Consider the following 14876-nt stretch of genomic DNA (forward strand, 5'->3'; position numbering starts at 1 on the left):
AGAAAAATATGGTCCAATTCAATTTATTGAATATGAATATTTTACAAAATTTAAGTACATATCAAAAGATAAATTTATATAATAAGAATAAAAATTGAGAAAAAATGGTTTAAAAAATAGTAAAAAAATAATTAAATAATTGGTAAACACAAACAAATATTAATGCACTATAACATTCTAAAAATAGTGATTTAGTAATACATGTTATGCTCAAATAATAATAATAATAATTCACTAAATTATAACTTTATTTTAGATTATATTATTATTAATTATAAAAAGAATTAATATATGAGTTAAATATCTATATGTTTAAAAAAAGTGTAACAATATTCTTGATCACAGGGATTCACCAAAATATTATAGAAATTTTTAACTTGTAAATAATTTGTCATTAAAACATGTTTATTAATACTACATGTCCAACATGATAATTGTTGATATGATATTTTCTTTAATTTGAGATAAATTAATTAAAAGGACATAACTAACTTGGAGATGAATCTTAACTTTTAATTCTTGAATACTATTATGAATATTCATTCTATAAAGATTAAATCTTTACTATCCATCTAATAATTACTAATAATTAAATTAAAATTGTAAAAACTTTAATATGAAACATATACATGAATCATTCTTATACATGAAAGTGTTGCATTGTAAATGAACACAAATTATCTACTTTTTTGAATTATATATGATTGAAAAACATGTTGAGTATTAGGAAATAGATAATTGTTTACTTGTTTAACATGAATTTATTGTTACCTTATTTTTCAGGTATTTGAAGTGTAAAAAATGGTGCAAAAGTGGCGTTTATGCATTGAAGTGTCCTACTTTCCAAATCCAGGTCGAGCAGTTATTAAATTCATCCTTTACAATATGGCAACAAATCATTTATTTCATGGAAAGAGAGAAGTGCCTGGAATGATGGAAAACAATGAGGCATATTACATTGCCCTTGTTGAAGGGTTAAAAGAGGCAAAACAACATGATGTCAATGATATTGAAGTCTTCACCAACTCGGAGTTGATATGTAATCAGATGGAAGGCATCTATTGCATTTGAAAGGACAATTTAAAACCTCTTCATAAGGAAGCAATAAATTGGAGTTGTCAATTTCAACATTTACCATCAATTGCTTTGCAGATATTGAAAAGATGTCCATTGATATAATGTCCAGAGAGTTTTTAAGCACATATGTAGATGTCAAATATGACATGGGATCACCATCCATTGCAACAGAAATCATTAATCACCATCAATATAAATCCCCATTGTGTGAATGGGTTGTTGTTATCATTTTTTTGGGGTCTATCATAGCATGGTTCTTTCACTAAAGAAGAACCTGTTAATGTTTTATTTTTCCCCAACATGCAACGATTACGGTTTTTTGTATGGGAGACAAATTTATGGACAAATGTAATATATTCCATGTACATGGAAAAATGTGTTTTGAGAAAAGTAATTGGTTCATGGTTTTGTGGTTATCATTAATACATTATGATGTTGTTTGATCCTTCTAAACACCTTCTCAGATCTTTGTTTCTGGAGAGATATTGATGTGCTATGTGATTTGTTTGTTGGTTGTTGATCAGTGATGAAAGGTTTCTTTACTATGTTTATAAGGAATTTATTCTTAATAACACTTATTTCTCAATCACCCAGTCACTCTTCCCGTCTCCACCTTGGATTTCATCCCAATAGTTTTCCTAGATCAAAACTCTATTTTGGTTTGACTTCTCTGTATTTCAGATCTTATGCTTGTGGATTTATCATGATAGTAAGGACCTAGTCTTTTTAAATCAAAGCAAATATTGCTCACGCTCAGTGTGTCATAAGTAAGGAAATGTCAATATTTCTCCAAGAAATCACATCCATCATGATGGTCTACTATGCTAAATCTCCCATGTGACCACTCCACTTCCTCCAAATCTTGAACTAGTTTTTCCTCTAGAAAGGGATTCTTAGATAAAAACTAGAAAATATGCAGTCGGTGTTCTGGCATAAACTCCCAATCCACGATAAACACAATGTCCAACATAACGAGGTTCTGAGAAGCCCATCCATTTGGCCACCACTGAGCGGACACCATCACAACCTATAAGAGCCTGTACAAATCACACCCAGATTTGCTCTAAGGGACTAAAAGGAAAAGCGTTCAACAATGTGAATCTGCAAACAATATCTGACTTATAAAATGTATGTTATAACCCAAATATCATATTTTTGTGAGAAGATGCAAAAGCTCTCAATTTAGAACTGTACCAAATTCTGCAAGGTTGAATCAAAAGCCTTTAATTATGATATCTATCAAGTACTCTGAATGCCCTACGTTTATAAGAAGATTATGTTTTTTATTGGAATTTAAGAAATATTTAGAAACTTGCAATTAACAGACTTTTCAGTGCTCTAATCACCTAAGAAATAGGTAAAGACATGAGAAAGGAAGAAAGAAATTAATTTACATTGATGTCCTAATTACCATAATAGGTTAATAGGACTCTAAAGTAGACAGCCACAGTGGAAATGTGATAGTGCCAAAGGCATCTCCTAAATATTCAAATAAAGTAATAGCAAAAATAGAATTAAAATAAGAAGTACCAAGGGGTAGACCTATGAGGTCAACCTAGACAAAGAAGAAGAGACTAACCCTGTGCAAGAAGAGAGACTTTAATCTTACTGAAATCAAAAGAGAAACTAGCACCATTGTTAAGGTACCAATGTAGAGCCAGAGAATGTCTTCAGCGTAATGGCCTGGGATAAGAGGGCCGAGCTGGGTTATCCTGGGGAAGCTTTTGTAACATCCAAGGCCAATGAATCCCTAGTACAGACAAGAAATTGATGAACCACAATTGTTTCTTTCAAATTCTAACAATTTCAAATCCCATTATCGCTGTTGGAAAGGTGACTATATCATGATGACACCATTACTCCCCCCTAGTTCAATCAAGAAATAATCAATGCCCCAAGTGTTGATTGACAAATACTCCTCCCTCACCTTAATTCCTAGCTTTTGGACTCAATTAAAAGTTTCTTTAGAAGTCATAATTTTCACATGCTCTCAAACAGTTCAAACCTAATATCAGAATTCTTCAATCTTTCTACTTTGTCTGTTGTCCTGGTTTTCTTTATGCATTACTAATTGAAAAGGAAGACACTAAAATTGAAAAGGAAGGCACTTGGCCTCATTCCTTTTGACATGTCATTAGAATGGGGCAGACCACAGAAAGAATGGAGCTTGGTGGATGACTCAATATTGTCAACCACACCAGTGAACCAACACCTTGTTAGAGTTTCTTTGACTTAGATGCCAGAATCTAGAGTTTCTTTTGCAAATAGGCCATGAACATCCTATGCTACACTTTCTAGTTCTGACCGAAGATCTTCTGCCTGCTCAACAAGGGATTTCTCTATTCACCACAAGAAAATATGATATTAAGGCCCAAAATTTGAGCAAATAGGTGAACTTTAAGAAGAGACATCATATCTAAACAAAGAGAGCATTTGCAGATATTAGAACCTACTTGATTGTAACAATTTTGAGATAATGAACTCCTTTTCCTTGATTGTGCAGTTAGCTTTACTATGTTTCTCTTGAAAATCTTTCAAGACTTCCTCAGTGTCATCAGGATTTTTCTGTGAAACAAAAATAGGAAGTGCTCTAAGTCAATAGAGTAACACAAAAGCACCTGAAAAGTGCACAAAATTAACTTATTTTATGCTAGCATTGGGACTATTCATTCATACTTGTGTCATCTGGAGTTTATCAATCAAGTCCGCATTTGTTTTCTGGTGAGAAATATTCATGTAGGGAGGTATATGTGGGCCAGATATGGCAGTTGCCTTGAAATGTATTTGAGGGCTTATCGACAAGTCATTTTCATCATTGAAAAGACCATTCTAAAACATGCATTTGTTCATTTGCCAAAAACATCTGAGAGAATGTTGGAGTCACCAAGAAACCATGTGGATAAAATTCTCAAAGGTTGGAAATAAAGATTTGCCTTCTGCATTCCAACAACCTTCAATGAAAATATTGTCAGACTTCAAATGAACATCATTTGGCTTCCTGCCATACTCACAAGCTTGGAAAACTGACTGAAACTATTTTTTTGAGAATTGCAATATAGATGATGTCTTTTATTTGAAATTAATGGATGGTTACGAAAATGACACATCTTTTTACAAAGATATATATATATATATATATATATATATATATATATCAATTGATCTTGTTGAGATTTTCTGTTAATTAAATTTGGAAAAAATCTCATGAATATGACAACAATAGGATTTGTTGCTAAATTAGCTCCATTTATTCCTAAGGAGGAGTTATTGCATCTTATATTTGTTGTGAGAGAATTTATGATTCAGTTTTCTACTCCTAGCTATAAAAATGTAAGCCCGTAGAGGATATGTGTGCTGAGAGGGTGTGAGGAATTATGTTGTTGTAATCCCCTGTTGAGTAATAAGATTGCCAATGCCTCTGTTTGGTGGATGTATCCCAGATTGGTTGGGTGAACCACGTTAAAATATCTATGTTTTTATGGTTGTTTATGTTGTGTATGCTTATTTAGTTTCCGCTGTGATTTTTTGCTCCTACAAATCCGCTAAATTTAACCCTTAAAAAATTCCATGCACATCGATTTAGTTCCATCCATCCATTTTCAAATCCTGTATTTACTCCCATCAACCCATATTCAAATCCTGTAGGAGTGACTTTGCCTTTGCTGTGTGTGGGACAATTAAGCACATGCCGTAAGTGTTCAAGGGCTAAGGGACAATTAAGAAGTGGAAATCTTGCGTTGGAAGAGTTAGCCAATGAAAAAGGAAGAAGAACGCTGCATGGGAACTGCGATATTCAGTAGCTGCAAATAACGATCAGTATGGAACCTTTCAGACCCCCATTGTCAATGTTGATCAACCCCTATATTTTGTTTTGTTTTATAATTTGTTTCATTGCTGTTCTTCGCAGTTCGTCGAGTTTTTTAATTTTTCTACCTATGTGCTTCGTTCTTTTCAGTGGGTTGTATTTCATTTGCTCCAGTGAGAAACCTTTAGCATAAAGTATCACGTTTGACAGATCTGCAAGTAGTATAATAAAAAAGTTTAGATATCCTAATTTTTGGTTTCTTATTCATGCTACAGTGGGCACTATTTGTTGCTATCAAACATGGACAAGCCGGGCCAATTGATGGTCATTGTTTTCCCAAGGGTAAGATGCAGTATCAATGCCTTTACCAATGAATTTTTTGGACTAACCAACTTTACTGATTAAGCGATAGATGTGGCAGTGTAGAAGGAGAAATCAGTCTTTAAGAATTTTATATCATTTAAGAATTTTGTAAGAAATGTTCACAAGTCCTTAAACACAAAATCTTTCCCACGATTATCTATGTAAGAAACTTGGTAGGGATATTACTAAAGATGACAAGATCAAAATTATTATGCAAGACTAGCATATACTATTAAAGATGACATTATCAAAATTGCTATGCAAGACTAGCATATAGCATTGAGTATAGGCTCACCCATATAAACTACAACTAACACTCACAAGAATAGAACCCACTCTTACTAGTGCTTCTTCTACTGGACCAACTTCTGAACTATTTAAAGGAGTCCACCTGCTTCATCAAAGGCTTCAATGGCATAAACAAAAACCTCAACACCTTGTTGTAAATAGGATATCAAGAAATTTGGAACGATTTGTATTTAGTATTGTGTGAGGGACTGGATATCGACAAGTAAGTAGATTAATGGTTCATTTTGTTTTTCACATCTTTCAAAGCACAATTTGTCCAATTCTAAGGCTTTAAATAGAACAACCTCATTGGCATTGCATCTGCTCACACTGTTTTAGGTAGATAATACATCTTCCCACACTGTTTTGAGTATATAATAGGGTAGATAATACTCACCATGTGAACATAGGGATTATTTTTGGAGTACTTTTTCTTTGACACTATTTTATGGAAAATATACTGACTTTATCAAAGATTATTTTCCAGGCCGAATTTGCACCCATCTGAGGCATTGAATAGAACAACCTCATTGGCATTGCATCTGCTCACACTGTTTTGGGTAGATAATACATCTGCCCACACTGTTTTGGGTAGATAATAGGGTAGATAATACTCACCATGTGAACATAGGGATTATTTTTGGGGTACTTTTTTTTGACACTATTTTATGGAAAATACACTGACTTTATCAAAGATTATTTTCCATGCCAAATTTCCACCCATCCGAGGGGAGGGGAGGCATGCGATTTCAACCTCGATTGCTGCAAATTTTACATGTTGGATAGTCTTTTCCAAGATGTTTATCTTAAAAAAATGTTATTTAGAAAAAACAACAAGCATTCAATCTCAAGATTTTCAATCTCAATTGCTTTGTGACTATGCAAATTGTGACTTTGCCAAGAAATTTATCCGAAAAATGAATGGTATTTACCAAACAAAACAACCATCCAATGCATCACACCATTGGTAATGTTCAATGTTAATTGTGCAACTCAAATTATTTCGGGTTTAGTATTAGTTTAGATATCATCCACTCATATCATCATACCATTGGTAATGTTCAATGTAAATTGTGCAACTCAATTTATTTCAAATAAACTAGAGAGAATTTACAACAATCAGTTCTATTCCATTTGCTCCTATGTAAAATTAGAACCATCAATATTTCCACATCTCAGCCGCCAGAATAGCTACCTTACTATTCCAATTGTTACATTTATTTTTTTAAGGTTAGCAGAACATTACATATTACATATGTTCACATTGTTCAGCCAAAAAAGATTTAGAAACGAAATCCCCCTTCACAACCATTGACTGAACAAAAAAAATTTAAAAACATTGGTGGGAAATTTCCCATTCCAAAATATTGCATGAGATAATATAATTAGGCCAAAATTGCATAAATGAAAAAACATTTATATTAATAAATTTCCATACTATGCATGAAATATTTTAACTCTTATGAATTGTAACCTTTTAGTTGGGTTAACATACATGTTCAAGGAAATATTCTAGCAATTTTGTGCAATCACATTCCTCAATTTATTCACTAACAAAAGTGGAGGGCAATACCTAAACATAGATTTATTGATAAGGACTAGAACCTAAACAACAAAAGTCATGACCTTGCTGATAATGGTATGATGGTTGTGTGTTAGAATATCTAATCCAGAGTCCAGAGATAAAATATGTACTGTTTAGCAAAAGTGGGCACATATCAATTAAGCTAGTCAACTCAGATATATATGTTCGATAAGATAGAAATTTTATATCAATTACACAAACGATCAAATCAGGTCAATGGGACCCAAAGGTAAATCAAGCTACAATGACCATATGGGAGCGATTAAGCATCTCCTAGAAGGGTAAATTACAGAGGTGAGTTGGACACCTCGAATTTCTATGTCGTCCATCTCTTTTGTGACTGATTAAATACTGCACAAAACAAAATCCCATCGAATAACAGAGATATTTACATTTATTTTGATTCTTTTCTGCCAAAGAATATCTGTACAAGTAAAATCCAGGCCCCTGTATGAATTGGTGGAAAACTGGCAGATGCTTCACTAGTGTCCTGAGGTGACTGAATTTCCAGTCTCAGACAAGAGAATTGTTTGAGTAGTTCTTGAAGAGTCCCAACTATGAAGGATTCTAAGAAGAGAATGAGCTTTATTTTTTTCTTTAGGAGTACTAGATGTTAGAAGATTATACAAAGAAGGAATTATTGATGGCAATCTCAACAAACTATTTACAATTTTGTCACTTCCACTGCAACACAATTATAGCAAAATAGAAATAAATTGTCCTTGCATTTAGCTGAAGATGAACCGAATCTTAAATGGTTGACTATTAGAGGGATTGCAAAGGTTTCTCTAACTGCATGTAATCGTCTTTGCTCTCTTACAAGAACAACCAGAACACCAACTGCATATTTTCTAGTTTTTATCTAAGAATCCCTTTGTAGAGGAAAAACTAGTGCAATATTTGGAGGAAGTGTAGTGGTCACATGGGAGATTCAGCATAGTAGACCATCATGATGGATGTGATTTCTTGGAGAAATATTGACATTTCCTTATGACACACTGAGAATTAGCAATATTTTCTTTGATTTAAAATGACTAGGTCCTTACTATCATGATAAATCCAAAAGCACAAGATCTGAAATACAGAGAAGTCAAGCCAAAATAGAGTTGTGATCTGGGAAAACTATTGGGATGAAATCCAAGGTGGAGACGGGAAGAGTGACTGGGTGATTGAGAAATAAGTGTTATTAAGAATAAATTCCTTATAAACATAGTAAATAAACCTTTCATCACTGATCAACAACCAATGAAAAAATCACATAGCATATCAATATCTCTCTAGAAACAAAGATCTGAGAAGGTGTTTGGAAGGATCAGAGAACATCATAATGTATTAATGATAATCACAAAACCATGAACCAGTTACTTTTCTCAAAATACATTTGTCCATGTACATGGAATATATTACATTTGTCCATAAATTTGTCTCCCATACAAAAAACCGTAATCATTGCATGTTGGGGAGAAATAAAACATTAACAGGTTCTTCTTTAGTGAAAGATCCATGCTATGATAGACCCCAGAAAAATGGTAACAACGACCCATTCGCATAATGGGGATTCATATTGATGGTGATCAATGATTTTTGTTGTAGTGGATGGTGATCCTATGTCATATTTGACATCTACATATGTGCGTAAAAATGCTCTAGACATTATACCAGTGGACATATTTTCAGTATCTGCAGAGCGATTGATGGTAAAATGTTGAAATTGACAGCTCCAATTTATTGCTTCCTTATGAGGAGGTTTTAAATTGTCCTTTCGAACCCGATAGATGCCTTCCATCTGATTACATATCAACTCTGAGTTGGTGAAGACTTCAATATCATTGACGTCATGTTGTTTTGCCTCTTTTAACCCTTCAACAAGGGCAATGTAATATGCCTCATTGTTTGTCCTCATTCCAGGCACTTCTCTATTTCCATGAAATAAATGATTTGTTGCCATATTGTAAAGGACTAATTTAATAATTTCTCGACCTGGATTTGGAAAGTAGGACACTTCAATGCATAAACGCCACTTTTGCACCATTTTTTACACTTCAAAAACCTGAAAAATAAGATAACAATAAATTCATCTCAAACAAGTATCTATTTCCTAATACTCAACATGTTTTTCAATCATATATAATTCAAAAAAGTAGATAATTTGTGTTCATTTACACTACAACACTTTCATGTATAAGCATGATTCATGTATATGCCTAATGTGTGACAGAAATGCCATTTGTCATATAACATCACAAGAAATTTATTCGGCCACTCTACATGAACGGTTCCTTCACACTACACTTGTTAAGGGTTGAACTTCATCAACACCATTTGGAACAGCTTTTCTATTACAATTGGGGGATAGGGTAGACTCTGAAACTATCTTTGGGTTGAAGTAATAGCACTCCACCACTCTCCTACCAATACTATGGGTAGTTTTGTGTTGTGCCTTGTGGATCATTGATGTCTGGGTGTCATGCCTTGTGGATCATCTTTGGGTTTGATGTGATAGCATCTTCCTTAGTTTTGATACTAACATTGCAAGTATTTTCTGTGTAATGCCTTATAGAGCATCTATGAAATTGGCTCTAGCTTTGACTTTTGCATTGCAAGCAATTACTGATGTAATGCCTTATAGAGCATCATTGAAATTGGCTTTGGCTTTTGGTTGTCATCTATGTGATTTTGCAAGCTATTTTCAAACTCATGTGAAATTTTAATGTTGTAGTGCATGTTGATGGAAATGTCGTGAAAATTCTTGTGGGGAATAAGTCTGATTTAGCTCATTTATGGGAAGTTCCTGTGTAAGATGGGAAGAAGCTTGCCAAATCAGAGGGGCTATTCTTCATTGAGACCTCAACTTTGGATAATAGAAATGTATTGCCTGCATTCCAAATTGTGGTCAAGGAGATTTACACTAATGTGAGCAAGAAAATGCTGAATTCGGATTCCTATAAATCTCTATTGTCTCTCAACAGAGTTAATATTATGGATCTATATGGAGATGGGGATGGAGTGGAACCACCCAAGACAAAGAATTCTTGCTGTTGAGGATTCCGAGAAAAAACTACTTTATTTCTAGGCTCCTTGAATATTATTTGCTTCATATGACCTTTTATTGATTGAGATCCTTAAGGCTGCCTTAGGCTAATATAATTTTTTTTGTTTATTAGGAAAGTTTCAATATGTTGGATAATTTTTTTTTTTCAATTTTATGAAGAAACTAGTAAGGGTCCCGAACTAGGCTTCTTAGGCTAGAGTCCTAGATGCTGTACACATAGCATAATAATAGTGATGTATTAAGTAATACATGCAAAGCAATCTTTTTTTAGAATGTTTTAGTCAAATTGATCTTCATTTTGTTTGAAATCATTTAGGGAATCTAGATTCCTGGATGGAGGTTAATGGAAAGTTTGCAGATCCCATATCTATTGTCTAGCTCAATGTTGTAAACATTATTGCTAGGAATTCCTTCTCTGATTGTCCTTGAAGAAAGTTTATGTATATGGTATTAGTAATTTAATGAAAGCTCTTGTCAGATTTTCTTCTATGATTGTCCTTGAAGCAATTATATGCATATAGTGATATCAATTTAATGAGAGCTCTTGCCAGATTTTGTTTAGGGGCAATATATTACCAAACATAACATGCAAAAGCCTCATGATTTCATATAAATTGGTGCTACAATTTGTAACATGAACTTGACTTCCCGGATCATGCCCGGGAAGTAGGTAAGAGATCTCATCCTTTAATGTAATAGAAATTCCATTTCTGAACAGTATAGTAGATGATTGTACAGGTTGCATAATGTAGAATTGCAAGTAGTACAGGTGACAACATAAATGAGCTATGTTCAGCTATTACATAAAAGAAAACTTCTTGAACCTCAATAATTCTGACATATACAAAGATCCTCATGTCTTTCATAAACATTTATCATTTATCACCCAAAGATAGCTTCAAATTCTACCCTAGATTGGTGGAGTGCTATTACTCTACCCTTTGTATCCAATATATATACCAAGGGTACCTAGTCTCATGACCATCATATCTTGTCTTGTATTGTATTTATTGTAAAAGGAGTTTATACCCTCGAAGTGGATTGTATGCTTTGACTTCTTATAAGATGAGGCCTGGTGTAGTTCCTAGGTGACTTTGGCAGACTAGATTTTAGAATCTAAGTCAAAGAAACTCTAGCAGGGCCTTGGTTCACTGGTGTGGTTGACAATATTGAGCCTTCCACCAAGCTCCATTCTTTCTGTGGTCTACCCCATTCTAATGACATGTCAAAAGGAATGAGGCCAGGTGCAAGTCCTTGAAAACTTTGTCAAAATAAATACCCCTCAGATCTCATACCTAAGACAAAGGAAGCTTACACTATGCAGTGCAGGACTTAGGCATGTTTCTCAAAACAATTTCCAAAAGAACTTGTAAATATGTTTGCTACTAAGAGAAGAATGTGAAATTTTGTCAAATACAATTTCTAATGGGTTCACATAATTGGTTTCCAAGCAGATCCAATTTTATTGTTTGAAGAATAGGGTTTCAAGTGTGGCATTGATGGCCAAGGCAACAATTGCTTCACATCCAGTGGCTCTGTATTCATTGGTAGTTATTCAGTTCAACGGTAGTGGAGATCCGAAAAGAGACAAGAACTTAAAGGTAGGTGTTTTTCTATGTGCAAAAGCTGCAGCTCTAGGGCATATAGATGCAATCCGTGAACTTGGCCATTGCTTGCAGGATGGATATGGTATCAAGAAAAAAATTATAGAGGGATGGTGATTTTTAGTCAAAGCTAATGCTAGAGAGGCAGAGGCTACTACCAAGGAATCATCTCCATTTGCTACTAGTGTTTCTGGACTAGGTTCATCAAGATGTAATGGAAATTGTCCTAGTTGCCATTTGCAATATCAGTCTTACATAACTAAGTCAGATGATACTCTGAAGAGCTCTCATAGAAACCATCATTTTGAAAATCGGATTAGTGAGGGTGATGATGGTCTGTTACTGAGTGATTTTGGATGTAATGTGCCACCTGCCAAGCCGCATTTGGCAAACGTTTTTTTGGTGGACTGGTTTTCTATCCATATCCATTGCCAAGAACCTGGGTTTGGCCTTTGTTCTTATCCAATTTGCGGTCGGCTTGAAACCAGAAGGCATGAGTTTAGAAGATGTTCTGCATGCAGTTCAGTTAGTTATTGTTCCCGTGCTTGTCAAGCTTTGGATTGGAAAACTTGGCACAGACAAAAATGTACCCGACATTGGTGAGGATAATGACAATGGTCATATTGGTTCCCATGACATTGATGATGCTTAGAGAATCTCTCTTTGCATCTAGAGTATGTTTCAAGATAGTGAGGCCTATTAGCATTTCTATCAATTCAGAGAAAATAACAGTTTGTTGGGGCACCTTCTGAAATAGTTTGAAAACTGCAATTCAGTGTATTAGTTTGACATGGGATATAAAGCAGGTTTTACAAGAGCTTTGTTGAGCCCTTATTGTAATGATGTTTTGGAATGCAAACTTCAGAATTGATCTAGGGTTGAAGAGCCCTCTGTTTTCTGTCACAGCTACATGTAAAGGCTTCAAGGAATCAAGCCTGTCAAGATAGCATTGTGCTGGTTATATGTAGGGCTCCAAATATATGATGTCTTTTAAGTGATAACCATGGAAACCGCCTTGGACTTTTGAGGCATCCCATACTCAATGGAACTTTTCAATTGTGTAACCAGTAAGATCCAATCTACTAGTTTTTGAAAGGAAACCATACATTTCATACTGAACACGATTAGCTTTATATTTTGATAAAAAAAGGCTTCTTATTAAAGGATCTCTCTTGCCTACCATATTTTATTCCAGTGTGCCTGATAGGATCAATGATCAAACTTATCTGGAAGATTTAAATTAGAGCTACGATTTGAAAGTTAAAAATGTGACGTCCACCTGCAAATGCATTCATAATTCTAAAAAATTTATTAGCTGCAGCATGTGAAGATTTAGGTTACTTTCTATTGTTAATCTGTCACTGCAAAATTTTACCACATTCAGGTATAATTCTTTGTTGTCTCCATTATCAGAGTAGACTGGCTCAAATACACCCTACACCCTGGTGTAACAATTGCTTTAAGAACGAACTCCATAGGTGACGAGTAATATTTTATACACTTCAAGAAGCCAAAGAGAAATCAGACAAGAGACCCCATGCCTATATATGCAAGACTGCGGAACAGACAATCCGAGTGAACAAAACAACTTTCAGGTTGAACAAACTGTGCAGTTCATGAAAAGATGAAAAGTTATCGACAACATCATTCCTATAAGAAATAAAATCATGTTGGGCAGATGGCTTTACAGATGAATGAACCTGAAGGTCACATCGCCTGGGTGGTGAGCTGCAGAGCGGAGGAATTGCCCGGGAGTGAGTTTTCTGGTGAGCTGCAGGTGCAAAGTCGAGCCCGGGAGTGAGTGGGCTACAGGAGCCGAGTCGAGTTGGTTAGGGGAGCAGCCCACGGTTTGCAAATTCCTCCATTTTGAATTGGAATGCACATTAACTCTCTGCGGTGCAAATTCTATTAGACTAGCCCCGATCTGATCAAATTAGGAATTTAATGTGGGCCAGTGGCGGAGGGTGGTGGAGCTTGGGGAGGGTGGCTGACGGTGAAGGAATTGCCGATTGCCAGAGCCGGATGTTTTTCTGGGCAGTGACAGAAACCTGGCAATTCCTCCACCTAGTTAGACTACTCTTAAGTGAATCTGCCTCCTTCTCCCCACCCTCTTTAGCTCGGGCTACATGGACTACAACTGCAGGCATGGAATCATTTGCTGGATATAATTATATGACTGTCGACAAATCCTTCGCTCCCTTAGCTCAGAGGGGAGGGACTTGAAATAGAGTTGGTTGTCTTATTCGTAGTGCAAGAGACTATCCGAGGATTGTCATTGATGAACGAGAAGTATAGACCTGAACTGTTACAAAAGCAACAACATGAATATCAATAGAAACAGGAAGATGAAATATATATATATATATATATATATATATATATATATATATATATATATATATATATATATATATATATATATATATATATATATATATATAAGAATCTATTTATTGTTTAGAATATCACCACAAAATCTGGTGGAAATAGAATCCTCTCATCATCACACTAATAGAGTGTTGTGACCTTGTTCAAATGCTTGTCTTCACTCTAGTGCCCATGCCTGGAAAAAACATCCAGTCATTTTATCACTCGTTGGAATTACTAGTTACATGTTAGCTTAAAAATGAAAAAACTAAGTGGCAGAAGTCTAGGTTATTCATGGTAAATGCAAAGCGTATTTGTTTAAAATTCAAATTTGAAGTTGAAATGGGAGGGACTGCATGTGGAAAGGTGATCGACTAAGAAGATCTTGTGAGTCTTTTATAGTGGCAACATGACGCTTTATGTATGTCTATATGATGGACATTTGCAGAAGCATGGCTATTGAGGATAATGCTTAAAATAAGCTATGTAATTGCACACAAATTAGCCAACAAATTTTGTTTTCTCACTTATCAAAATTAGGGCAGCAAATTAATAGATATAGTGAGTGACCATTCAACAAATTATTAGGGACACTAGGTTAGTTAGATAATGGATAATCAAATTAGAAATATGTCGTCCATATAATAATGTATTCATTACTCCAATGAAGATATGAGATTCCAATGAGAGTTTAGCTCATGGATTGAGAATCACACTTCTATTATTTTTTTTTCA

General features: G+C 34.6%; 1 pseudogene; it reads left to right on the forward strand.

The window, feature by feature from the left end:
• Nucleotides 1-9667: 9667 nt before the first annotated feature.
• On the forward strand, nt 9668-12917 carry LOC149168798 (F-box protein At1g67340-like; annotated as a pseudogene).
• Nucleotides 12918-14876: the final 1959 nt, after the last annotated feature.

This window comes from Pinus tabuliformis, chromosome 4_2, assembly GCF_031772625.1.
Source record: "Pinus tabuliformis cultivar Carrire ecotype Pingquan chromosome 4_2, CPIR1, whole genome shotgun sequence".
NCBI lineage: Eukaryota > Viridiplantae > Streptophyta > Pinopsida > Pinales > Pinaceae > Pinus > Pinus tabuliformis.